The sequence below is a fragment of the Mustela nivalis genome, assembly GCF_964662115.1.
Source record: "Mustela nivalis genome assembly, chromosome: 7".
NCBI classification, from domain to species: domain Eukaryota; kingdom Metazoa; phylum Chordata; class Mammalia; order Carnivora; family Mustelidae; genus Mustela; species Mustela nivalis.
This window is the reverse complement of record NC_139026.1, coordinates 79,373,925-79,399,025: the sequence shown is the minus strand read 5'-3', so window position 1 is coordinate 79,399,025 and position 25,101 is coordinate 79,373,925. Positions and strand designations below refer to the sequence as shown.

General features: G+C 54.0%; 1 protein-coding gene across 10 annotated transcripts in view; it reads right to left on the bottom strand.

Annotated features, from left to right (window-relative positions):
• The window catches only part of MUC19 (mucin 19, oligomeric), a 345,513-nt gene that overhangs the window by 179,982 nt on the left and 140,430 nt on the right, over positions 1 to 25,101 (bottom strand). The gene's annotated exons all lie outside the window — the stretch shown is intronic.

The following is a 25,101-nucleotide window of genomic DNA, read 5'->3' as shown; positions in this document are numbered from 1 at the left end:
AACGGCATGCAGAACGCGCTGCGTACGTTGGGCTGCCGCAGATTCGATCCTTCACCCTACCAAAGGATCATGTGCTGGCCACGTTCTGCCCAGAAAGGATCTGCCACCGAAATCTGACATCAGAAATCGGGCGAGGCCAACACAACTGTAGCTGAAGATCACTGGGCCATGGGTCCACAGATCAACACACAAAGTCAAGGCCCACTGTGCGTACTAAAGAATTGGTGCCTCATGGTCCGGGACGGACTTTCGGTTCCTGCTGAAAGCGACCAGAACTCCGGAGGGCTCTGAAGACGTGGAGGGAGACGGGGTGTCAAGCTGAGTTTCGGGAAGTCCCCTGTGGTGGGCTATCGACTAAGGGTTCGTCGGGGGGACCTGGCGAAAGTCTGGAAATGGTCTCAACGGTGACAGGCTTCGCGGCCTTCGACTGCCTGTTCCGACCATTTGCAGGGCCCCTCTGGCACAGTGTCTGTTGCTAGGCTCGGGGGCCGGAACACTGGCATTTCTGCAAAGATCCCTGGAGAGGGGGATGCTGTTGGTCTGGCAACCATTCTTTGAACAGCTCCGGCTTTGAGGAACATGAGCTACGTTGGACAACCGCGGGTGTTAGGTGGCACACGTGGACCGCCTGAGCGAGGCCACGGGCAGATGGGACTGCGAGGAGAGCAAACTGGGCTGCCCTTTGAGGTTAATGCCTCACTCCCTACACGGCAGCGTGAACACAGGATCGTTGGCTTTGACTCCAAATCATGTCTACCGGTGGAACGGCCCTCACGTTTTTGTTCTTGAAACCCACGGTACGACAAACGCCGTGCGTGGCGCACGAGGAACAGCACGCTGTCGTCCGTTTCATCTCGGAAGCATGCCCTATCGCACAGATCCCACCACTGTGGAGCCATGCCAGAAGAGGCCCAGGGCTTTCGGGGTTCGAATATGGCCTCTACCTCTCCTGAGACCTTTCGTTGCTAGCTTCCTTCTGGGAGGAAAGATGCCCATCGGCCACGCTCTCAATGGGATTTGAGTCTCATCGTTAAGCTTCAGGCATCATCTGAAAGTTGATGTCATTGACATCAAAGAAGTGTCATGGACCAGGGAAATCTCTCCTTTTCCCATGTTACTGAATGTCATCCCAACGCCATCAGCTCACTTAGCACCCCTCCTGTCCAAGAATCTCCAAGGGGTCCTGACGTGAAATCCAGGACGACTGGTACTGGGAAACTAGGGAAGACATGGCCTTTCAATCACTTCTTGGCCTCGCCTGCTCTGAAGCCTGTGTCCCTTGTGCCTTTCTCTTCAGGGTCAAGAGAAGGACGACGACAACAACAACATCATCAAGAGCAAGCACAAAAGATGGAAAACCCTGCTGAATACGGGTATACGTGCCATCACCAGTCGACATAACGGGTCAGATGTCTGCCAGTCTGGACGCTATTGGACTGAGCAGCACTGCCTGAAACCAGTTGCTTAGGCGTCGAAGGGCTCCGTTGTTGGGAACTGGCTTTACCTGGTGTGTGGCCAGGGCTACTGGTGAAGGCGGGGCCCGCTCCAGTGCTGCCTAGGCTGCCAGCATTGAGGGTCGTGGAAACCGGACGTCCAGCAACACCTGAGAAAACCGTAGAATGAACTGCTCATTTCAAACACACTTGCCCTTTTTCGCCCAAAGGGGAATGGACCTCTCCCGCCAGTCACCCCCGCCCCCGCCCCCGAGGAAATGGAATCGACGTTCTTCCAGTGACTTGCTGTCCAGACTTCCCGGAGATTTTGTTCTAATATAACTCTGCTCCGCTTTTTGTTATCATCCTTGCTACTTCCTTCTTGGGGTGGTTGCGGCCTTCTTTGCCACACTCGTGCTTTCCACATCTCCAACTGGGTCATCTTACGTCTTCCTCTACATATCACCGTGACGTTGCATCCCAAGAAATGGGACCTCCCGCCCTCATCACACTATCCCTCAGGGATTCTAGGAACAATGAGGAAATGACAGGATGGAGCTCATGGCACCCTTCCACTTAAAACACCTACGAGGTCAAAATATGTCCTTAGACAGAGGCACCTTTCCTCTTAGGCGAGTCTACCTTTTTTAAAATTGTTTTTTTTCTTTAACCTGTGGAGTGTGATGCTAATGAGTTCTGTCAGAGAGACGATATTCCTGTGAAACGGGATGGAGGAAAGTCGAAGGGGACCCCCTACTTAAGCCCGTCGCTCTCACCTGGTCCAAACCAAGTGAAATTAAAGTCTTTGGAAATAAGACTTGATAACCATAGTCAAAGCTCCGTAAATTCCTTCTTTGCCGGGCTTTCTCCAAAGCCATACTCTCATACAAATTCTGTCCAAAAACCCGAATTTCCACAAAATTTTCAGCCTGAGCCTTCTTTTCTCTCCTTCTTCTTCTCCTCCTCCTTCTTCTTCCACCTCTCCTTCTCCTTCCCCTCCTCCTTCTTCCCCTTCTTCTTCCCCTCCTCCTCCTTCTTCTTCTCCTTCTTCTTCTTCTTCTTCTTCTTCTTCTTCTTCTTCTTCTTCTTCTTCCTCTTCTTCTTTTTTTTTCTTTTATTCGTGGTCCCCAATAAATTTTTGGCATAATATACTCACCTGTAGTAGAACGTTCAGTCTGGAGACCTCGAGCTGTTCCTGAGGAGAAAGAAAGAAATGAGGGGCCACTTGCGGACTCAGTCACTTAAGCCTCTGTGTTAAGGCTCTGCTCCTGATCTCAGGGTTGTGGGATGTAACTGGGGGTTGGGCTCCCAGCTGGGTGTGGGGACTGCTTCGGATGCTCTCTCCCCCTCTCCCTCTGCCCATCTTGCTCGTTCACCACAAAGGGAAAAAGAAAACAAAAGAAAAGAAAACCAAAAGGAAGAATAGAATGGGCCTCATGAAAAGTAAGTGATTTCTGCAAGATGGCTCTGGTCACTGACAAGGCTGGGACTGAAATCCAAGCCATCCAGTCCCTCGGACCATAGGTCATAGGGCGTTTTCAGCTAATGCTGCCTCTGCGAATCATGAACCGCCTCTTGTAGTTTTGGGAGCACCCAGGCTTCCTAGTGATGGAAATGCCATACTTGAGACCAGAGAAACAGAGAAGAGAACATGACGTGAGTACTACCGTGTCCTTTTTGGAATGCTTCACACCATCGCTATGATCCATGTGTTAAGTAGTGCGAGAGAAGTTGATGTGAGCATTCGCAAAGGTAGTGTCATGCTTTAATTGACAAGACTTGCCCAGTCCGGGCCAGGCACACTCCGCCAACAGCCCAATACACATCTCATCTTTTCCCACCGATCCCAAGCTCACGGGACATGGAATGGACACGTCTTGCTCATCGGCATGGAAGGGTCATGTAGAAAGACTCTTTGACCCTGACCCCCAGAGACTCCCCAGGGGACAATGATGCGGCCGGATAGACCCTGATCCTCCCGACCATTTCGGTGCCGATTCCAGTTCCCTGGAGAAAGGTCACCTCTGGGGCATTTCAGTGATTCTCATCTGAGCTCCTTCCAACTGGACACAACCACCCGTCATTCAAGGCAGCGACTTCCCGTGGGACACAATCAACTCTTCTGCAAAATGGCCACGCCTAAACGGGTTCTGAGCCACACAGGGTGAAGGGGAACACAGTGGCTCACCACACATGGTAGAGGACACATTGCAAATGTCTGTAGCGTATGAGTGAGAAAACACACGTCTAGGCTTTCCTGGTGAAGGGTGGGGCTAACGAGGCAATGGGCTCCCCTTCTCTCTCCCTCTCTTTCTCTTTTTGTGTGGTGTTTTGGAGATGGGGATGGCGGGGACCCGTCTTGAATCCGGGCCCTCGAGTCTCTTGAAACCCGTCACAGATGGGAGTACAATGAATTTTCTAGCTACTACGAAGGCGGCGTGAGCCCTCGAAGGATCCCTTTCGCTTGGACGGAAACGAACACTGTTTGGCCATTCTTGCAGTGCACATTCTAGTGTTCTTCACTGTAAATGCCTGCAAGGTCAGCTTCAGGAGATCCATACCGTGCTCCCTCCAAAGCCTCCAGCTCCTTGGCTGAAATCGAAAGGCGTGTACACAATGGATGATGCTCCCTCCAAAGGTTAGTGGCCAGAGAGGGCCTTTGACTGAGCACTTCCTGGGTCTTACACTAGGCGGCACTAGCACAGGGAGTCTGTCCGCAGGTCCCATAAGGGAGGGGTATGTCCTTCCCCCTCCACGAAGGAAGGAGAAAACTGATGTGGGAAGCATGCAAAGCCTTCAACTAGGGGCAGACAGCTGGGAAGGAGAACAGAAGGGATTCCACTTCTTTCGTTTTTGGCCTCGACAGCATACCGAGCCTGATGCCCTTCCTTCCCTGCCGCCATGGATGCCCTCTTAGAAGAAAGTCCTGCTGCCCACACAATTCCTACAGAACCTCTAGCTGTGCCCGTCTGACACTCTGACTTTGGGACAAGAGGCGAAATGCATTAGAAGACCTCACGTCGTGATGTGCCAGAAACCCCCCTGGGACGTACAAAAGCCTTGGCCTCGGAAAGACATTCTCAACTCGCTCCCACCTGCCTTTCAGTGCTTGGGACTCCAGGGGTCTCAGCGGCTGGTGATCCCCTGCTCCCGCTCCAAACCCACACTACCTCTCTCCTAGGAGCTTTGGTGGAGGGGAACACACTGAGTTGCCCTCTGCTTTCAAAGCCCTTTCCGGACACGGGCTCGTGGAGCAGCTGCACACACGTGTTCCTGTCGGGCCTCCGCACTCACTTGGAGCCAGACGGGCTAAAGCATGACCCCATGCCCATCCAGACTCAGGCTCAGAAGCCCAGAGGCCGGAATCTGGGGAGTCTGACCACACGCCGCTCCACTATCCATCACGTCTGCGCGGAGGCTCGAGAAACACTGCCGAGAAGAAGCCCACACAAACCAGGACAGGGGGCCGCCCAGGAGGATGGGCAGTACGAGCTGGCTAGGATCCCCTCCCTCAGAAGCTACCGGCAGCTTCCCGCACGTCAGGAAGCAGATGCTTTCCACCTTGTATTTCCATACCTGCTCTGTCTCCCAAGGTTGTGCCTGGGCCAGCTGAATCTCCACTTGTCTTCTCACTCCCTGCGGCTGTGGTGAAGCCCTCTGTACCTTCCGGGGTCCCTGACACAACAACGGGGAAACGGTTTGACTCCTACACACGTAGGGTTCTGCATGTCCCTCTTCCCGGACAGGACAGAAGTCAGGCTTCCCACACAACAGCAGCTTTCCAGGACTCCTAGGGTGTCTGCAGCTACATAGCTAGTATCAGTCCCACATCACACACAGCTCAATCGTGGGTTTGCCCTGTGTCACGTTCAATGCCACCACATAGGTGCTAAGGGGCCAATCCTGACTTGTCTGATTTCCCTGCACTGGGCTCTCTAGCGCTAGGTTCCAGGGGCGTGCTGGGTTCTTTACCTTCTTTGGCGGCTGCAGTCGGGCTGCCGGTTCCTCCTGAAAAGAGACAGCACACTCCACGTTACCCTGGGCAGAAATCAGTGCACTTGCTCTGACAGAAGCCATCCCCCGCAGGCGCTCTTAGGGGTCCCGCAGAGCAGCATGGGCCCAGGGGCCTGCTCCACGTCACCCAGGTAGTGGGCAGCAGATCCAGGAGCCGAACCCTGCCAGCCTCACCCTGGACTGTTGACTCTCATGCCGTTCCTCAGGGCACGTGTGCTGGGGCAGCCATGTTCTATGATTTCCAAGCGGCCCTAGTGGGAGGCCATCTTTGGGGAAGGGCCGTACGCGCCCAGAAAGTACATTTGACACCGCAAACCCAGAGAAACCATCAGCTTTTCCTCAACAGAGGGAAAAGGCCCACGTCAAATGGCTACTCCCCTCGTAGCACAGCATGGAGCAGGAGCAAACGGTTCTGGGTGGCCCTCCTTTGTGGAACCAACACTGAGGAGCCCTGCTCCAAGCCCCTGTCCCGACGACCGCCTGGCTACCACAAGACCGAGCTGAAGCCCTTGCCATCGTGCCCCAAGAATGCTGGCCCCGATTTGTGAACATAGACACTACACGCTCAGTCGCCTCACCCTTCAGCAAATTCCCGACTCTAACGGCATGCAGAACGCGCTGCGTACGTTGGGCTGCCGCAGATTCGATCCTTCACCCTACCAAAGGATCATGTGCTGGCCACGTTCTGCCCAGAAAGGATCTGCCACCGAAATCTGACATCAGAAATCGGGCGAGGCCAACACAACTGTAGCTGAAGATCACTGGGCCATGGGTCCACAGATCAACACACAAAGTCAAGGCCCACTGTGCGTACTAAAGAATTGGTGCCTCATGGTCCGGGACGGACTTTCGGTTCCTGCTGAAAGCGACCAGAACTCCGGAGGGCTCTGAAGACGTGGAGGGAGACGGGGTGTCAAGCTGAGTTTCGGGAAGTCCCCTGTGGTGGGCTATCGACTAAGGGTTCGTCGGGGGGACCTGGCGAAAGTCTGGAAATGGTCTCAACGGTGACAGGCTTCGCGGCCTTCGACTGCCTGTTCCGACCATTTGCAGGGCCCCTCTGGCACAGTGTCTGTTGCTAGGCTCGGGGGCCGGAACACTGGCATTTCTGCAAAGATCCCTGGAGAGGGGGATGCTGTTGGTCTGGCAACCATTCTTTGAACAGCTCCGGCTTTGAGGAACATGAGCTACGTTGGACAACCGCGGGTGTTAGGTGGCACACGTGGACCGCCTGAGCGAGGCCACGGGCAGATGGGACTGCGAGGAGAGCAAACTGGGCTGCCCTTTGAGGTTAATGCCTCACTCCCTACACGGCAGCGTGAACACAGGATCGTTGGCTTTGACTCCAAATCATGTCTACCGGTGGAACGGCCCTCACGTTTTTGTTCTTGAAACCCACGGTACGACAAACGCCGTGCGTGGCGCACGAGGAACAGCACGCTGTCGTCCGTTTCATCTCGGAAGCATGCCCTATCGCACAGATCCCACCACTGTGGAGCCATGCCAGAAGAGGCCCAGGGCTTTCGGGGTTCGAATATGGCCTCTACCTCTCCTGAGACCTTTCGTTGCTAGCTTCCTTCTGGGAGGAAAGATGCCCATCGGCCACGCTCTCAATGGGATTTGAGTCTCATCGTTAAGCTTCAGGCATCATCTGAAAGTTGATGTCATTGACATCAAAGAAGTGTCATGGACCAGGGAAATCTCTCCTTTTCCCATGTTACTGAATGTCATCCCAACGCCATCAGCTCACTTAGCACCCCTCCTGTCCAAGAATCTCCAAGGGGTCCTGACGTGAAATCCAGGACGACTGGTACTGGGAAACTAGGGAAGACATGGCCTTTCAATCACTTCTTGGCCTCGCCTGCTCTGAAGCCTGTGTCCCTTGTGCCTTTCTCTTCAGGGTCAAGAGAAGGACGACGACAACAACAACATCATCAAGAGCAAGCACAAAAGATGGAAAACCCTGCTGAATACGGGTATACGTGCCATCACCAGTCGACATAACGGGTCAGATGTCTGCCAGTCTGGACGCTATTGGACTGAGCAGCACTGCCTGAAACCAGTTGCTTAGGCGTCGAAGGGCTCCGTTGTTGGGAACTGGCTTTACCTGGTGTGTGGCCAGGGCTACTGGTGAAGGCGGGGCCCGCTCCAGTGCTGCCTAGGCTGCCAGCATTGAGGGTCGTGGAAACCGGACGTCCAGCAACACCTGAGAAAACCGTAGAATGAACTGCTCATTTCAAACACACTTGCCCTTTTTCGCCCAAAGGGGAATGGACCTCTCCCGCCAGTCACCCCCGCCCCCGCCCCCGAGGAAATGGAATCGACGTTCTTCCAGTGACTTGCTGTCCAGACTTCCCGGAGATTTTGTTCTAATATAACTCTGCTCCGCTTTTTGTTATCATCCTTGCTACTTCCTTCTTGGGGTGGTTGCGGCCTTCTTTGCCACACTCGTGCTTTCCACATCTCCAACTGGGTCATCTTACGTCTTCCTCTACATATCACCGTGACGTTGCATCCCAAGAAATGGGACCTCCCGCCCTCATCACACTATCCCTCAGGGATTCTAGGAACAATGAGGAAATGACAGGATGGAGCTCATGGCACCCTTCCACTTAAAACACCTACGAGGTCAAAATATGTCCTTAGACAGAGGCACCTTTCCTCTTAGGCGAGTCTACCTTTTTTAAAATTGTTTTTTTTCTTTAACCTGTGGAGTGTGATGCTAATGAGTTCTGTCAGAGAGACGATATTCCTGTGAAACGGGATGGAGGAAAGTCGAAGGGGACCCCCTACTTAAGCCCGTCGCTCTCACCTGGTCCAAACCAAGTGAAATTAAAGTCTTTGGAAATAAGACTTGATAACCATAGTCAAAGCTCCGTAAATTCCTTCTTTGCCGGGCTTTCTCCAAAGCCATACTCTCATACAAATTCTGTCCAAAAACCCGAATTTCCACAAAATTTTCAGCCTGAGCCTTCTTTTCTCTCCTTCTTCTTCTCCTCCTCCTTCTTCTTCCACCTCTCCTTCTCCTTCCCCTCCTCCTTCTTCCCCTTCTTCTTCCCCTCCTCCTTCTTCTTCTTCTTCTTCTTCTTCTTCTTCTTCTTCTTCTTCTTCTTCTTCTTCCTCTTCTTCTTTTTTTTTCTTTTATTCGTGGTCCCCAATAAATTTTTGGCATAATATACTCACCTGTAGTAGAACGTTCAGTCTGGAGACCTCGAGCTGTTCCTGAGGAGAAAGAAAGAAATGAGGGGCCACTTGCGGACTCAGTCACTTAAGCCTCTGTGTTAAGGCTCTGCTCCTGATCTCAGGGTTGTGGGATGTAACTGGGGGTTGGGCTCCCAGCTGGGTGTGGGGACTGCTTCGGATGCTCTCTCCCCCTCTCCCTCTGCCCATCTTGCTCGTTCACCACAAAGGGAAAAAGAAAACAAAAGAAAAGAAAACCAAAAGGAAGAATAGAATGGGCCTCATGAAAAGTAAGTGATTTCTGCAAGATGGCTCTGGTCACTGACAAGGCTGGGACTGAAATCCAAGCCATCCAGTCCCTCGGACCATAGGTCATAGGGCGTTTTCAGCTAATGCTGCCTCTGCGAATCATGAACCGCCTCTTGTAGTTTTGGGAGCACCCAGGCTTCCTAGTGATGGAAATGCCATACTTGAGACCAGAGAAACAGAGAAGAGCACATGACGTGAGTACTACCGTGTCCTTTTTGGAATGCTTCACACCATCGCTATGATCCATGTGTTAAGTAGTGCGAGAGAAGTTGATGTGAGCATTCGCAAAGGTAGTGTCATGCTTTAATTGACAAGACTTGCCCAGTCCGGGCCAGGCACACTCCGCCAACAGCCCAATACACATCTCATCTTTTCCCACCGATCCCAAGCTCACGGGACATGGAATGGACACGTCTTGCTCATCGGCATGGAAGGGTCATGTAGAAAGACTCTTTGACCCTGACCCCCAGAGACTCCCCAGGGGACAATGATGCGGCCGGATAGACCCTGATCCTCCCGACCATTTCGGTGCCGATTCCAGTTCCCTAGAGAAAGGTCACCTCTGGGGCATTTCAGTGATTCTCATCTGAGCTCCTTCCAACTGGACACAACCACCCGTCATTCAAGGCAGCGACTTCCCGTGGGACACAATCAACTCTTCTGCAAAATGGCCACGCCTAAACGGGTTCTGAGCCACACAGGGTGAAGGGGAACACAGTGGCTCACCACACATGGTAGAGGACACATTGCAAATGTCTGTAGCGTATGAGTGAGAAAACACACGTCTAGGCTTTCCTGGTGAAGGGTGGGGCTAACGAGGCAATGGGCTCCCCTTCTCTCTCCCTCTCTTTCTCTTTTTGTGTGGTGTTTTGGAGATGGGGATGGCGGGGACCCGTCTTGAATCCGGGCCCTCGAGTCTCTTGAAACCCGTCACAGATGGGAGTACAATGAATTTTCTAGCTACTACGAAGGCGGCATGAGCCCTCGAAGGATCCCTTTCGCTTGGACGGAAACGAACACTGTTTGGCCATTCTTGCAGTGCACATTCTAGTGTTCTTCACTATAAATGCCTGCAAGGTCAGCTTCAGGAGATCCATACCGTGCTCCCTCCAAAGCCTCCAGCTCCTTGGCTGAAATCGAAAGGCGTGTACACAATGGATGATGCTCCCTCCAAAGGTTAGTGGCCAGAGAGGGCCTTTGACTGAGCACTTCCTGGGTCTTACACTAGGCGGCACTAGCACAGGGAGTCTGTCCGCAGGTCCCATAAGGGAGGGGTATGTCCTTCCCCCTCCACGAAGGAAGGAGAAAACTGATGTGGGAAGCATGCAAAGCCTTCAACTAGGGGCAGACAGCTGGGAAGGAGAACAGAAGGGATTCCACTTCTTTCGTTTTTGGCCTCGACAGCATACCGAGCCTGATGCCCTTCCTTCCCTGCCGCCATGGATGCCCTCTTAGAAGAAAGTCCTGCTGCCCACACAATTCCTACAGAACCTCTAGCTGTGCCCGTCTGACACTCTGACTTTGGGACAAGAGGAGAAATGCATTAGAAGACCTCACGTCGTGATGTGCCAGAAACCCCCCTGGGACGTACAAAAGCCTTGGCCTCGGAAAGACATTCTCAACTCGCTCCCACCTGCCTTTCAGTGCTTGGGACTCCAGGGGTCTCACCGGCTGGTGATCCCCTGCTCCCGCTCCAAACCCACACTACCTCTCTCCTAGGAGCTTTGGTGGAGGGGAACACACTGAGTTGCCCTCTGCTTTCAAAGCCCTTTCCGGACACGGGCTCGTGGAGCAGCTGCACACACGTGTTCCTGTCGGGCCTCCGCACTCACTTGGAGCCAGACGGGCTAAAGCATGACCCCATGCCCATCCAGACTCAGGCTCAGAAGCCCAGAGGCCGGAATCTGGGGAGTCTGACCACACGCCGCTCCACTATCCATCACGTCTGCGCGGAGGCTCGAGAAACACTGCCGAGAAGAAGCCCACACAAACCAGGACAGGGGGCCGCCCAGGAGGATGGGCAGTACGAGCTGGCTAGGATCCCCTCCCTCAGAAGCTACCGGCAGCTTCCCGCACGTCAGGAAGCAGATGCTTTCCACCTTGTATTTCCATACCTGCTCTGTCTCCCAAGGTTGTGCCTGGGCCAGCTGAATCTCCACTTGTCTTCTCACTCCCTGCGGCTGTGGTGAAGCCCTCTGTACCTTCCGGGGTCCCTGACACAACAACGGGGAAACGGTTTGACTCCTACACACGTAGGGTTCTGCATGTCCCTCTTCCCGGACAGGACAGAAGTCAGGCTTCCCACACAACAGCAGCTTTCCAGGACTCCTAGGGTGTCTGCAGCTACATAGCTAGTATCAGTCCCACATCACACACAGCTCAATCGTGAGTTTGCCCTGTGTCACGTTCAATGCCACCACATAGGTGCTAAGGGGCCAATCCTGACTTGTCTGATTTCCCTGCGCTGGGCTCTCTAGCGCTAGGTTCCAGGGGCGTGCTGGGTTCTTTACCTTCTCTGGCGGCTGCAGTCGGGCTGCCGGTTCCTCCTGAAAAGAGACAGCACACTCCACATTACCCTGGGCAGAAATCAGTGCACTTGCTCTGACAGAAGCCATCCCCCGCAGGCGCTCTTAGGGGTCCCGCAGAGCAGCCGGGGCCCAGGGGCCTGCTCCACGTCACCCAGGTAGTGGGCAGCAGATCCAGGAGCTGAACCCTGCCAGCCTCACCCTGGACTGTCGACTCTCATGCCGTTCCTCAGGGCACGTGTGCTGGGGCAGCCATGTTCTATGATTTCCAAGCGGCCCTAGTGGGAGGCCGTCTTTGGGGAAGGGCCGTACGCGCCCAGAAAGGACATTTGACACCGCAAACCCAGAGAAACCATCAGCTTTTCCTCAACAGAGGGAAAAGGCCCACGTCAAATGGCTACTCCCCTCGTAGCACAGCATGGAGCAGGAGCAAACGGTTCTGGGTGGCCCTCCTTTGTGGACCCAACACTGAGGAGCCCTGCTCCAAGCCCCTGTCCCGACGACCGCCTGGCTACCACAAGACCGAGCTGAAGCCCTTGCCATCGTGCCCCAAGAATGCTGGCCCCGATTTGTGAACATAGACACTACACGCTCAGTCCCCTCACCCTTCAGCAAATTCCCGACTCTAACGGCATGCAGAACGCGCTGCGTACGTTGGGCTGCCGCAGATTCGATCCTTCACCCTACCAAAGGATCATGTGCTGGCCACGTTCTGCCCAGAAAGGATCTGCCACCGAAATCTGACATCAGAAATCGGGCGAGGCCAACACAACTGTAGCTGAAGATCACTGGGCCATGGGTCCACAGATCAACACACAAAGTCAAGGCCCACTGTGCGTACTAAAGAATTGGTGCCTCATGGTCCGGGACGGACTTTCGGTTCCTGCTGAAAGCGACCAGAACTCCGGAGGGCTCTGAAGACGTGGAGGGAGACGGGGTGTCAAGCTGAGTTTCGGGAAGTCCCCTGTGGTGGGCTATCGACTAAGGGTTCGTCGGGGGGACCTGGCGAAAGTCTGGAAATGGTCTCAACGGTGACAGGCTTCGCGGCCTTCGACTGCCTGTTCCGACCATTTGCAGGGCCCCTCTGGCACAGTGTCTGTTGCTAGGCTCGGGGGCCGGAACACTGGCATTTCTGCAAAGATCCCTGGAGAGGGGGATGCTGTTGGTCTGGCAACCATTCTTTGAACAGCTCCGGCTTTGAGGAACATGAGCTACGTTGGACAACCGCGGGTGTTAGGTGGCACACGTGGACCGCCTGAGCGAGGCCACGGGCAGATGGGACTGCGAGGAGAGCAAACTGGGCTGCCCTTTGAGGTTAATGCCTCACTCCCTACACGGCAGCGTGAACACAGGATCGTTGGCTTTGACTCCAAATCATGTCTACCGGTGGAACGGCCCTCACGTTTTTGTTCTTGAAACCCACGGTACGACAAACGCCGTGCGTGGCGCACGAGGAACAGCACGCTGTCGTCCGTTTCATCTCGGAAGCATGCCCTATCGCACAGATCCCACCACTGTGGAGCCATGCCAGAAGAGGCCCAGGGCTTTCGGGGTTCGAATACGGCCTCTACCTCTCCTGAGACCTTTCGTTGCTAGCTTCCTTCTGGGAGGAAAGATGCCCATCGGCCACGCTCTCAATGGGATTTGAGTCTCATCGTTAAGCTTCAGGCATCATCTGAAAGTTGATGTCATTGACATCAAAGAAGTGTCATGGACCAGGGAAATCTCTCCTTTTCCCATGTTACTGAATGTCATCCCAACGCCATCAGCTCACTTAGCACCCCTCCTGTCCAAGAATCTCCAAGGGGTCCTGACGTGAAATCCAGGACGACTGGTACTGGGAAACTAGGGAAGACATGGCCTTTCAATCACTTCTTGGCCTCGCCTGCTCTGAAGCCTGTGTCCCTTGTGCCTTTCTCTTCAGGGTCAAGAGAAGGACGACGACAACAACAACATCATCAAGAGCAAGCACAAAAGATGGAAAACCCTGCTGAATACGGGTATACGTGCCATCACCAGTCGACATAACGGGTCAGATGTCTGCCAGTCTGGACGCTATTGGACTGAGCAGCACTGCCTGAAACCAGTTGCTTAGGCGTCGAAGGGCTCCGTTGTTGGGAACTGGCTTTACCTGGTGTGTGGCCAGGGCTACTGGTGAAGGCGGGGCCCGCTCCAGTGCTGCCTAGGCTGCCAGCATTGAGGGTCGTGGAAACCGGACGTCCAGCAACACCTGAGAAAACCGTAGAATGAACTGCTCATTTCAAACACACTTGCCCTTTTTCGCCCAAAGGGGAATGGACCTCTCCCGCCAGTCGCCCCCGCCCCCGCCCCCGAGGAAATGGAATCGACGTTCTTCCAGTGACTTGCTGTCCAGACTTCCCGGAGATTTTGTTCTAATATAACTCTGCTCCGCTTTTTGTTATCATCCTTGCTACTTCCTTCTTGGGGTGGTTGCGGCCTTCTTTGCCACACTCGTGCTTTCCACATCTCCAACTGGGTCATCTTACGTCTTCCTCTACATATCACCGTGACGTTGCATCCCAAGAAATGGGACCTCCCGCCCTCATCACACTATCCCTCAGGGATTCTAGGAACAATGAGGAAATGACAGGATGGAGCTCATGGCACCCCTCCACTTAAAACACCTACGAGGTCAAAATATGTCCTTAGACAGAGGCGCCTTTCCTCTTAGGCGAGTCTACCTTTTTAAAATTGTTTTTTTTCTTTAACCTGTGGAGTGTGATGCTAATGAGTTCTGTCAGAGAGGCGATATTCCTGTGAAACGGGATGGAGGAAAGTCGAAGGGGACCCCCTACTTAAGCCCGTCGCTCTCACCTGGTCCAAACCAAGTGAAATTAAAGTCTTTGGAAATAAGACTTGATAACCATAGTCAAAGCTCCGTAAATTCCTTCTTTGCCGGGCTTTCTCCAAAGCCATACTCTCATACAAATTCTGTCCAAAAACCCGAATTTCCACAAAATTTTCAGCCTGAGCCTTCTTTTCTCTCCTTCTTCTTCTCCTCCTCCTTCTTCTTCCACCTCTCCTTCTCCTTCCCCTCCTCCTTCTTCTTCTTCTCCTCCTCCTCCTCCTCCTCCTCCACATCCTTCTTCTTCTTCTTCTTCTTCTTCTTCTTCTTCTTCTTCTTCTTCTTCTTCTTCTTCTTCTTCTTCTTCTTCTTCTTCCTCTTCTTCTTTTTTTTTCTTTTATTCGTGGTCCCCAATAAATTTTTGGCATAATATACTCACCTGTAGTAGAACGTTCAGTCTGGAGACCTCGAGCTGTTCCTGAGGAGAAAGAAAGAAATGAAAGGCCACTTGCGGACTCAGTCACTTAAGCCTCTGTGTTAAGGCTCTGCTCCTGATCTCAGGGTTGTGGGATGTAACTGGGGGTTGGGCTCCCAGCTGGGTGTGGGGACTGCTTCGGATGCTCTCTCCCCCTCTCCCTCTGCCCATCTTGCTCGTTCACCACAAAGGGAAAAAGAAAACAAAAGAAAAGAAAACCAAAAGGAAGAATAGAATGGGCCTCATGAAAAGTAAGTGATTTCTGCAAGATGGCTCTGGTCACTGACAAGGCTGGGACTGAAATCCAAGCCATCCAGTCCCTCGGACCATAGGTCATAGGGCGTTTTCAGCTAATGCTGCCTCTGCGAATCATGAACCGCCTCTTGTAGTTTTGGGAGCACCCAGGCTTCCTAGTGATGGAAATGCCATACTTGAGACCAGAGAAACAGAGAAGAGAACATGACGTGAGTACTACCGTGTCCTTTTTGGAATGCTTCACACCATCGCTATGATCCATGTGTTAAGTAGTGCGAGAGAAGTTGATGTGAGCATTCGCAAAGGTAGTGTCATGCTTTAATTGACAAGACTTGCCCAGTCCGGGCCAGGCACACTCCACCAACAGCCCAATACACATCTCATCTTTTCCCACCGATCCCAAGCTCACGGGACATGGAATGGACACGTCTTGCTCATCGGCATGGAAGGGTCATGTAGAAAGACTCTTTGACCCTGACCCCCAGAGACTCCCCAGGGGACAATGATGCGGCCGGATAGACCCTGATCCTCCCGACCATTTCGGTGCCGATTCCAGTTCCCTGGAGAAAGGTCACCTCTGGGGCATTTCAGTGATTCTCATCTGAGCTCCTTCCAACTGGACACAACCACCCGTCATTCAAGGCAGCGACTTCCCGTGGGACACAATCAACTCTTCTGCAAAATGGCCACGCCTAAACGGGTTCTGAGCCACACAGGGTGAAGGGGAACACAGTGGCTCACCACACATGGTAGAGGACACATTGCAAATGTCTGTAGCGTATGAGTGAGAAAACACACGTCTAGGCTTTCCTGGTGAAGGGTGGGGCTAACGAGGCAATGGGCTCCCCTTCTCTCTCCCTCTCTTTCTCTTTTTGTGTGGTGTTTTGGAGATGGGGATGGCGGGGACCCGTCTTGAATCCGGGCCCTCGAGTCTCTTGAAACCCGTCACAGATGGGAGTACAATGAATTTTCTAGCTACTACGAAGGCGGCGTGAGCCCTCGAAGGATCCCTTTCGCTTGGACGGAAACGAACACTGTTTGGCCATTCTTGCAGTGCACATTCTAGTGTTCTTCACTGTAAATGCCTGCAAGGTCAGCTTCAGGAGATCCATACCGTGCTCCCTCCAAAGCCTCCAGCTCCTTGGCTGAAATCGAAAGGCGTGTACACAATGGATGATGCTCCCTCCAAAGGTTAGTGGCCAGAGAGGGCCTTTGACTGAGCACTTCCTGGGTCTTACACTAGGCGGCACTAGCACAGGGAGTCTGTCCGCAGGTCCCATAAGGGAGGGGTATGTCCTTCCCCCTCCACGAAGGAAGGAGAAAACTGATGTGGGAAGCATGCAAAGCCTTCAACTAGGGGCAGACAGCTGGGAAGGAGAACAGAAGGGATTCCACTTCTTTCGTTTTTGGCCTCGACAGCATACCGAGCCTGATGCCCTTCCTTCCCTGCCGCCATGGATGCCCTCTTAGAAGAAAGTCCTGCTGCCCACACAATTCCTACAGAACCTCTAGCTGTGCCCGTCTGACACTCTGACTTTGGGACAAGAGGAGAAATGCATTAGAAGACCTCACGTCGTGATGTGCCAGAAACCCCCCTGGGACGTACAAAAGCCTTGGCCTCGGAAAGACATTCTCAACTCGCTCCCACCTGCCTTTCAGTGCTTGGGACTCCAGGGGTCTCACCGGCTGGTGATCCCCTGCTCCCGCTCCAAACCCACACTACCTCTCTCCTAGGAGCTTTGGTGGAGGGGAACACACTGAGTTGCCCTCTGCTTTCAAAGCCCTTTCCGGACACGGGCTCGTGGAGCAGCTGCACACACGTGTTCCTGTCGGGCCTCCGCACTCACTTGGAGCCAGACGGGCTAAAGCATGACCCCATGCCCATCCAGACTCAGGCTCAGAAGCCCAGAGGCCGGAATCTGGGGAGTCAGACCACACGCCGCTCCACTATCCATCACGTCTGCGCGGAGGCTCGAGAAACACTGCCGAGAAGAAGCCCACACAAACCAGGACAGGGGGCCGCCCAGGAGGATGGGCAGTACGAGCTGGCTAGGATCCCCTCCCTCAGAAGCTACCGGCAGCTTCCCGCACGTCAGGAAGCAGATGCTTTCCACCTTGTATTTCCATACCTGCTCTGTCTCCCAAGGTTGTGCCTGGGCCAGCTGAATCTCCACTTGTCTTCTCACTCCCTGCGGCTGTGGTGAAGCCCTCTGTACCTTCCGGGGTCCCTGACACAACAACGGGGAAACGGTTTGACTCCTACACACGTAGGGTTCTGCATGTCCCTCTTCCCGGACAGGACAGAAGTCAGGCTTCCCACACAACAGCAGCTTTCCAGGACTCCTAGGGTGTCTGCAGCTACATAGCTAGTATCAGTCCCACATCACACACAGCTCAATCGTGAGTTTGCCCTGTGTCACGTTCAATGCCACCACATAGGTGCTAAGGGGCCAATCCTGACTTGTCTGATTTCCCTGCGCTGGGCTCTCTAGCGCTAGGTTCCAGGGGCGTGCTGGGTTCTTTACCTTCTCTGGCGGCTGCAGTCGGGCTGCCGGTTCCTCCTGAAAAGAGACAGCACACTCCACATTACCCTGGGCAGAAATCAGTGCACTTGCTCTGACAGAAGCCATCCCCCGCAGGCGCTCTTAGGGGTCCCGCAGAGCAGCCGGGGCCCAGGGGCCTGCTCCACGTCACCCAGGTAGTGGGCAGCAGATCCAGGAGCCGAACCCTGCCAGCCTCACCCTGGACTGTCGACTCTCATGCCGTTCCTCAGGGCACGTGTGCTGGGGCAGCCATGTTCTATGATTTCCAAGCGGCCCTAGTGGGAGGCCGTCTTTGGGGAAGGGCCGTACGCGCCCAGAAAGGACATTTGACACCGCAAACCCAGAGAAACCATCAGCTTTTCCTCAACAGAGGGAAAAGGCCCACGTCAAATGGCTACTCCCCTCGTAGCACAGCATGGAGCAGGAGCAAACGGTTCTGGGTGGCCCTCCTTTGTGGACCCAACACTGAGGAGCCCTGCTCCAAGCCCCTGTCCCGACGACCGCCTGGCTACCACAAGACCGAGCTGAAGCCCTTGCCATCGTGCCCCAAGAATGCTGGCCCCGATTTGTGAACATAGACACTACACGCTCAGTCTCCTCACCCTTCAGCAAATTCCCGACTCTAACGGCATGCAGAACGCGCTGCGTACGTTGGGCTGCCGCAGATTCGATCCTTCACCCTACCAAAGGATCATGTGCTGGCCACGTTCTGCCCAGAAAGGATCTGCCACCGAAATCTGACATCAGAAATCGGGCGAGGCCAACACAACTGTAGCTGAAGATCACTGGGCCATGGGTCCACAGATCAACACACAAAGTCAAGGCCCACTGTGCGTACTAAAGAATTGGTGCTTCATGGTCCGGGACGGACTTTCGGTTCCTGCTGAAAGCGACCAGAACTCCGGAGGGCTCTGAAGACGTGGAGGGAGACGGGGTGTCAAGCTGAGTTTCGGGAAGTCCCCTGTGGTGGGCTATCGACTAAGGGTTCGTCGGGGGGACCTGGCGAAAGTCTGGAAATGGTCTCAACGGTGACAGGCTTCGCGGCCTTCGACTGCCTGTTCCGACCATTTGCAGGGCCCCTCTGGCACAGTGTCTGTTGCTAGGCTCGGGGGCCGGAACACTGGCATTTCTGCAAAGATCCCTGGAGAGGGGGATGCTGTTGGTCTGGCAACCATTCTTTGAACAGCTCCGGCTTTGAGGAACATGAGCTACGTTGGACAACCGCGGGTGTTAGGTGGCACACGTGGACCGCCTGAGCGAGGCCACGGGCAGATGGGACTGCGAGGAGAGCAAACTGGGCTGCCCTTTGAGGTTAATGCCTCACTCCCTACACGGCAGCGTGAACACAGGATCGTTGGCTTTGACTCCAAATCATGTCTACCGGTGGAACGGCCCTCACGTTTTTGTTCTTGAAACCCACGGTACGACAAACGCCGTGCGTGGCGCACGAGGAACAGCACGCTGTCGTCCGTTTCATCTCGGAAGCATGCCCTATCGCACAGATCCCACCACTGTGGAGCCATGCCAGAAGAGGCCCAGGGCTTTCGGGGTTCGAATACGGCCTCTACCTCTCCTGAGACCTTTCGTTGCTAGCTTCCTTCTGGGAGGAAAGATGCCCATCGGCCACGCTCTCAATGGGATTTGAGTCTCATCGTTAAGCTTCAGGCATCATCTGAAAGTTGATGTCATTGACATCAAAGAAGTGTCATGGACCAGGGAAATCTCTCCTTTTCCCATGTTACTGAATGTCATCCCAACGCCATCAGCTCACTTAGCACCCCTCCTGTCCAAGAATCTCCAAGGGGTCCTGACGTGAAATCCAGGACGACTGGTACTGGGAAACTAGGGAAGACATGGCCTTTCAATCACTTCTTGGCCTCGCCTGCTCTGAAGCCTGTGTCCCTTGTGCCTTTCTCTTCAGGGTCAAGAGAAGGACGACGACAACAACAACATCATCAAGAGCAAGCACAAAAGATGGAAAACCCTGCTGAATACGGGTATACGTGCCATCACCAGTCGACATAACGGGTCAGATGTCTGCCAGTCTGGACGCTATTGGACTGAGCAGCACTGCCTGAAACCAGTTGCTTAGGCGTCGAAGGGCTCCGTTGTTGGGAACTGGCTTTACCTGGTGTGTGGCCAGGGCTACTGGTGAAGGCGGGGCCCGCTCCAGTGCTGCCTAGGCTGCCAGCATTGAGGGTCGTGGAAACCGGACGTCCAGCAACACCTGAGAAAACCGTAGAATGAACTGCTCATTTCAAACACACTTGCCCTTTTTCGCCCAAAGGGGAATGGACCTCTCCCACCAGTCGCCCCCGCCCCCGCCCCCGAGGAAATGGAATCGACGTTCTTCCAGTGACTTGCTGTCCAGACTTCCCGGAGATTTTGTTCTAATATAACTCTGCTCCGCTTTTTGTTATCATCCTTGCTACTTCCTTCTTGGGGTGGTTGCGGCCTTCTTTGCCACACTCGTGCTTTCCACATCTCCAACTGGGTCATCTTACGTCTTCCTCTACATATCACCGTGACGTTGCATCCCAAGAAATGGGACCTCCCGCCCTCATCACACTATCCCTCAGGGATTCTAGGAACAATGAGGAAATGACAGGATGGAGCTCATGGCACCCTTCCACTTAAAACACCTACGAGGTCAAAATATGTCCTTAGACAGAGGCGCCTTTCCTCTTAGGCGAGTCTACCTTTTTTAAAATTGTTTTTTTTCTTTAACCTGTGGAGTGTGATGCTAATGAGTTCTGTCAGAGAGACGATATTCCTGTGAAACGGGATGGAGGAAAGTCGAAGGGGACCCCCTACTTAAGCCCGTCGCTCTCACCTGGTCCAAACCAAGTGAAATTAAAGTCTTTGGAAATAAGACTTGATAACCATAGTCAAAGCTCCGTAAATTCCTTCTTTGCCGGGCTTTCTCCAAAGCCATACTCTCATACAAATTCTGTCCAAAAACCCGAATTTCCACAAAATTTTCAGCCTGAGCCTTCATTTCTCTCCTTCTTCTTCTCCTCCTCCTTCTTCTTCCACCTCTCCTTCTCCTTCCCTCCTCCTTCTTCTTCTTCTCCTTCTTCTTCTTCTTCTTCTTCTTCTTCTTCTTCTTCTTCTTCTTCTTCTTCTTCTTCTTCTTCTTCCTCTTCTTCTTTTTTTTTCTTTTATTCGTGGTCCCCAATAAATTTTTGGCATAATATACTCACCTGTAGTAGAACGTTCAGTCTGGAGACCTCGAGCTGTTCCTGAGGAGAAAGAAAGAAATGAGGGGCCACTTGCGGACTCAGTCACTTAAGCCTCTGTGTTAAGGCTCTGCTCCTGATCTCAGGGTTGTGGGATGTAACTGGGGGTTGGGCTCCCAGCTGGGTGTGGGGACTGCTTCGGATGCTCTCTCCCCCTCTCCCTCTGCCCATCTTGCTCGTTCACCACAAAGGGAAAAAGAAAACAAAAGAAAAGAAAACCAAAAGGAAGAATAGAATGGGCCTCATGAAAAGTAAGTGATTTCTGCAAGATGGCTCTGGTCACTGACAAGGCTGGGACTGAAATCCAAGCCATCCAGTCCCTCGGACCATAGGTCATAGGGCGTTTTCAGCTAATGCTGCCTCTGCGAATCATGAACCGCCTCTTGTAGTTTTGGGAGCACCCAGGCTTCCTAGTGATGGAAATGCCATACTTGAGACCAGAGAAACAGAGAAGAGAACATGACGTGAGTACTACCGTGTCCTTTTTGGAATGCTTCACAACATCGCTATGATCCATGTGTTAAGTAGTGCGAGAGAAGTTGATGTGAGCATTCGCAAAGGTAGTGTCATGCTTTAATTGACAAGACTTGCCCAGTCCGGGCCAGGCACACTCCGCCAACAGCCCAATACACATCTCATCTTTTCCCACCGATCCCAAGCTCACAGGACATGGAATGGACACGTCTTGCTCATCGGCATGGAAGGGTCATGTAGAAAGACTCTTTGACCCTGACCCCCAGAGACTCCCCAGGGGACAATGATGCGGCCGGATAGACCCTGATCCTCCCGACCATTTCGGTGCCGATTCCAGTTCCCTCGAGAAAGGTCACCTCTGGGGCATTTCAGTGATTCTCATCTGAGCTCCTTCCAACTGGACACAACCACCCGTCATTCAAGGCAGCGACTTCCCGTGGGACACAATCAACTCTTCTGCAAAATGGCCACGCCTAAACGGGTTCTGAGCCACACAGGGTGAAGGGGAACACAGTGGCTCACCACACATGGTAGAGGACACATTGCAAATGTCTGTAGCGTATGAGTGAGAAAACACACGTCTAGGCTTTCCTGGTGAAGGGTGGGGCTAACGAGGCAATGGGCTCCCCTTCTCTCTCCCTCTCTTTCTCTTTTTGTGTGGTGTTTTGGAGATGGGGATGGCGGGGACCCGTCTTGAATCCGGGCCCTCGAGTCTCTTGAAACCCGTCACAGATGGGAGTACAATGAATTTTCTAGCTACTACGAAGGCGGCGTGAGCCCTCGAAGGATCCCTTTCGCTTGGACGGAAACGAACACTGTTTGGCCATTCTTGCAGTGCACATTCTAGTGTTCTTCACTGTAAATGCCTGCAAGGTCAGCTTCAGGAGATCCATACCGTGCTCCCTCCAAAGCCTCCAGCTCCTTGGCTGAAATCGAAAGGCGTGTACACAATGGATGATGCTCCCTCCAAAGGTTAGTGGCCAGAGAGGGCCTTTGACTGAGCACTTCCTGGGTCTTACACTAGGCGGCACTAGCACAGGGAGTCTGTCCGCAGGTCCCATAAGGGAGGGGTATGTCCTTCCCCCTCCACGAAGGAAGGAGAAAACTGATGTGGGAAGCATGCAAAGCCTTCAACTAGGGGCAGACAGCTGGGAAGGAGAACAGAAGGGATTCCACTTCTTTCGTTTTTGGCCTCGACAGCATACCGAGCCTGATGCCCTTCCTTCCCTGCCGCCATGGATGCCCTCTTAGAAGAAAGTCCTGCTGCCCACACAATTCCTACAGAACCTCTAGCTGTGCCCGTCTGACACTCTGACTTTGGGACAAGAGGAGAAATGCATTAGAAGACCTCACGTCGTGATGTGCCAGAAACCCCCCTGGGACGTACAAAAGCCTTGGCCTCGGAAAGACATTCTCAACTCGCTCCCACCTGCCTTTCAGTGCTTGGGACTCCAGGGGTCTCACCGGCTGGTGATCCCCTGCTCCCGCTCCAAACCCACACTACCTCTCTCCTAGGAGCTTTGGTGGAGGGGAACACACTGAGTTGCCCTCTGCTTTCAAAGCCCTTTCCGGACACGGGCTCGTGGAGCAGCTGCACACACGTGTTCCTGTCGGGCCTCCGCACTCACTTGGAGCCAGACGGGCTAAAGCATGACCCCATGCCCATCCAGACTCAGGCTCAGAAGCCCAGAGGCCGGAATCTGGGGAGTCTGACCACACGCCCCTCCACTATCCATCACGTCTGCGCGGAGGCTCGAGAAACACTGCCGAGAAGAAGCCCACACAAACCAGGACAGGGGGCCGCCCAGGAGGATGGGCAGTACGAGCTGGCTAGGATCCCCTCCCTCAGAAGCTACCGGCAGCTTCCCGCACGTCAGGAAGCAGATGCTTTCCACCTTGTATTTCCATACCTGCTCTGTCTCCCAAGGTTGTGCCTGGGCCAGCTGAATCTCCACTTGTCTTCTCACTCCCTGCGGCTGTGGTGAAGCCCTCTGTACCTTCCGGGGTCCCTGACACAACAACGGGGAAACGGTTTGACTCCTACACACGTAGGGTTCTGCATGTCCCTCTTCCCGGACAGGACAGAAGTCAGGCTTCCCACACAACAGCAGCTTTCCAGGACTCCTAGGGTGTCTGCAGCTACATAGCTAGTATCAGTCCCACATCACACACAGCTCAATCGTGAGTTTGCCCTGTGTCACGTTCAATGCCACCACATAGGTGCTAAGGGGCCAATCCTGACTTGTCTGATTTCCCTGCGCTGGGCTCTCTAGCGCTAGGTTCCAGGGGCGTGCTGGGTTCTTTACCTTCTCTGGCGGCTGCAGTCGGGCTGCCGGTTCCTCCTGAAAAGAGACAGCACACTCCACGTTACCCTGGGCAGAAATCAGTGCACTTGCTCTGACAGAAGCCATCCCCCGCAGGCGCTCTTAGGGGTCCCGCAGAGCAGCCGGGGCCCAGGGGCCTGCTCCACGTCACCCAGGTAGTGGGCAGCAGATCCAGGAGCCGAACCCTGCCAGCCTCACCCTGGACTGTCGACTCTCATGCCGTTCCTCAGGGCACGTGTGCTGGGGCAGCCATGTTCTATGATTTCCAAGCGGCCCTAGTGGGAGGCCGTCTTTGGGGAAGGGCCGTACGCGCCCAGAAAGGACATTTGACACCGCAAACCCAGAGAAACCATCAGCTTTTCCTCAACAGAGGGAAAAGGCCCACGTCAAATGGCTACTCCCCTCGTAGCACAGCATGGAGCAGGAGCAAACGGTTCTGGGTGGCCCTCCTTTGTGGACCCAACACTGAGGAGCCCTGCTCCAAGCCCCTGTCCCGACGACCGCCTGGCTACCACAAGACCGAGCTGAAGCCCTTGCCATCGTGCCCCAAGAATGCTGGCCCCGATTTGTGAACATAGACACTACACGCTCAGTCTCCTCACCCTTCAGCAAATTCCCGACTCTAACGGCATGCAGAACGCGCTGCGTACGTTGGGCTGCCGCAGATTCGATCCTTCACCCTACCAAAGGATCATGTGCTGGCCACGTTCTGCCCAGAAAGGATCTGCCACCGAAATCTGACATCAGAAATCGGGCGAGGCCAACACAACTGTAGCTGAAGATCACTGGGCCATGGGTCCACAGATCAACACACAAAGTCAAGGCCCACTGTGCGTACTAAAGAATTGGTGCTTCATGGTCCGGGACGGACTTTCGGTTCCTGCTGAAAGCGACCAGAACTCCGGAGGGCTCTGAAGACGTGGAGGGAGACGGGGTGTCAAGCTGAGTTTCGGGAAGTCCCCTGTGGTGGGCTATCGACTAAGGGTTCGTCGGGGGGACCTGGCGAAAGTCTGGAAATGGTCTCAACGGTGACAGGCTTCGCGGCCTTCGACTGCCTGTTCCGACCATTTGCAGGGCCCCTCTGGCACAGTGTCTGTTGCTAGGCTCGGGGGCCGGAACACTGGCATTTCTGCAAAGATCCCTGGAGAGGGGGATGCTGTTGGTCTGGCAACCATTCTTTGAACAGCTCCGGCTTTGAGGAACATGAGCTACGTTGGACAACCGCGGGTGTTAGGTGGCACACGTGGACCGCCTGAGCGAGGCCACGGGCAGATGGGACTGCGAGGAGAGCAAACTGGGCTGCCCTTTGAGGTTAATGCCTCACTCCCTACACGGCAGCGTGAACACAGGATCGTTGGCTTTGACTCCAAATCATGTCTACCGGTGGAACGGCCCTCACGTTTTTGTTCTTGAAACCCACGGTACGACAAACGCCGTGCGTGGCGCACGAGGAACAGCACGCTGTCGTCCGTTTCATCTCGGAAGCATGCCCTATCGCACAGATCCCACCACTGTGGAGCCATGCCA